Source organism: Parus major, chromosome 1 (assembly GCF_001522545.3).
Source record: "Parus major isolate Abel chromosome 1, Parus_major1.1, whole genome shotgun sequence".
In the NCBI taxonomy this organism is placed as follows: Eukaryota; Metazoa; Chordata; class Aves; order Passeriformes; family Paridae; genus Parus; species Parus major.
The window spans coordinates 95888134-95890565 of NC_031768.1; the positions used below are offsets into that span (position 1 = coordinate 95888134).

The 2432-nt window shown below is 38.8% G+C and overlaps 1 long non-coding RNA gene across 3 annotated transcripts in view; it reads right to left on the reverse strand.

The window, feature by feature from the left end:
* The window catches only part of LOC107205457, an 83842-nt gene extending 83245 nt beyond the window's left edge, over positions 1–597 (reverse strand). For all 3 annotated transcript variants that reach the window (XR_001521970.3, XR_004499414.1, XR_002001571.2), the window contains exon 1: positions 495–597. This is a non-coding gene — a long non-coding RNA (uncharacterized LOC107205457). The remainder of the gene's footprint in view (positions 1–494) is intronic.
* Positions 598–2432: the final 1835 nt, after the last annotated feature.

The following is a 2432-nucleotide window of genomic DNA, read 5'->3' on the forward strand; positions in this document are numbered from 1 at the left end:
CAGGGTATGGGCATTAAGTACAGCAGTGATGTGGCTGCCAAAGCACCTCACCTCTGGTTAGCTGAATCACAGACCATCTGCAGCAGGAGTTTCATTGAGACCTGATCCCAAAGTCAGTGGGACTTGTGTGAGATTAGGCCTGAGGAGTGAAACTACAGAGACCCTAAAGCCCTCCTGCCTGACCCCAGAGATCAGCACCCACCCCGTGACAGCTCCTGGGCAGTTCCCTGAAGGCAGCAGGAGCTGTGCTGAGGCTTTTGGTGCTTTGTTTAACCACAGATGTCACCATGACCACCTGAACCAAGGTCAGGAGCTCCAACATTAGGCACACACCAAAAAGCTGCACTGAATGAGCACCTCCAAGCTCATATTCTGCCAGCTAGTAAAATAACTAAAGGTTCTGCCTGGACACACATAACTTTCCTAAGCGTGACCCAAGAAAAAAAACAAAAAAGACATCCCCAAAGCCAGCCCATCTCCCCCAGCCTACTCACCCAGACAGTATAATGACATGCATTCCAGCATAGCTCTGCAAATCTGTTACACAAGAGCCATGTTCCCAAAAACAGCCTCTGGCTATAGCGGTGCTGAAAAAATGTTGTCTTTTTATAAAAAAAAAAAAAAAAGGAAAAAAAAAGAAAACAGGGAAGAAAAAAAAAGTAAAGATAAATGTCCAGGTTTTCATTTATACAGGAATGACTTTGTTGTGTGGTATGCCCTTCAATAAAATTATAGCTTAGGTCCACAAGTGTGTGCATGTTTTGAAGTCTTATATTGAATCTTATCCTTTCTTCGTTATAAAGGTATTCAATATTGTTAACAACCAGGAATGTAAATTACAGACATACACACTCATGTACATTGCCTACCTAATTTTACAACTCCTATTAAATGTTTTTAATTATACACAATGGGTTATAAATAATAAGACAGAAATGCATCTAAATATTTTTGCAGCAACACCAGAAGCTATAAAACTCCTTAGAATATGAAAGGTCCTCATGGAAAAATAAGTTTCAAAATTTACAAATGAATAGTCTTTGAGAATTCAGACCCTTAGGTAGCATTGTATTTTTTTCCAACTTTTAATCCACTTTGCACCACATTAACAGAATTTTAAAAGGTCTATGGTTTAAAGTCCTTGCTGTTATGCTAGTGTGCTCACATATTAAAAAATGCAGTAGAAAGCTATTTCTTTTACCTAATTATGAAAAGAATTAAATTATTGTACTTCCTCATAATAACTCAGAAGTTCCCCAAATGCACATATTTTCATTATTTGCTTACACATTATTTATTTCTATTCTTGTGACCTTATTTTTTATAAATACATTCTAAACTTCTTCAAGAGTATGGAAAGAATATTTAATACAAAGCAAAGTAATTATACTCTGAAGGTTCTGAAATATAACTGAAGAGTATCCCTGGGGCTATTTCCTGATAATTAGGTATGGCATAAATAATCATGATTAATTATGTTTCTGGATAGTCATCTGCCTCCAATGAAATATTGTTATCCCTGATAATGCTCAATATGAAAAAAACCCCACAACTAAATGTGTTTAAACAGAATATTTTCCTAAGACTCATGTGCAGCTCAGTCACACAAAGCTATAAATGTCTTTGATGTTGCTCTGATACATTGTGCCACTGGAATACCAATTCTTCATTTCTGAGTGCATTAAATAATATAGTCTGGCAACAAATCAAGATCCAGGAGACCACAATTACACTAAATAATTTGATGAGTTTTTGTTAAATGGGTTTGGAACATGATCTTGATTTTTCTTTTGTCCAATTTATTAAAGATATGACAAATTGTTTACCCATTTGTTACATCCCTCTGATTACAGATGTACCAAGAAACAGAACCAGAATGTATATGGATCAGAGCTTGGGCAACTTTTTCATGATGATTTTGTAAGTACCAGCTGTGGGTTTGGATCAAAACTGAATTTTTATTCTTTGAAAGAAAGCCAAGACCTTTGCTGATTACGTCCAGCATCTCCATGTAGTGTTATTAATACCTTCTTGAGGCTTATCTTAAAATGCACAAGGCAGTGCCCTGCCAATGAAGTTTGGAAGTAAAAATGAAAGCTGAAGTGCATAATTAGCAGAACTTAGCACATGAAAAGCCAGGGGGTGGGGATGTCTCAGAGCTTGACCTTAAGGATCGGACTTCCAGGTGGGCACTGATCTTACCCAGTGCAGCTTGGTCAGACTCAAAATCTGCCCAGCACCACACCTGGGCTGACCACTGGCAGAGCACGAGCAAAGCCAGCCCTCAGAAGCCATCAGGCGTCCTTGTCTGTCCTTGGAAGGGCAGGGTGGGAATTAGACAGTGACTTGCTGCTTGGGACACATCCAGAGACCCCTCCTTTGGAGAAGAGAGGTCCCCACCAGAAAGATGAGTATCTTCGCTGGGAAGAACT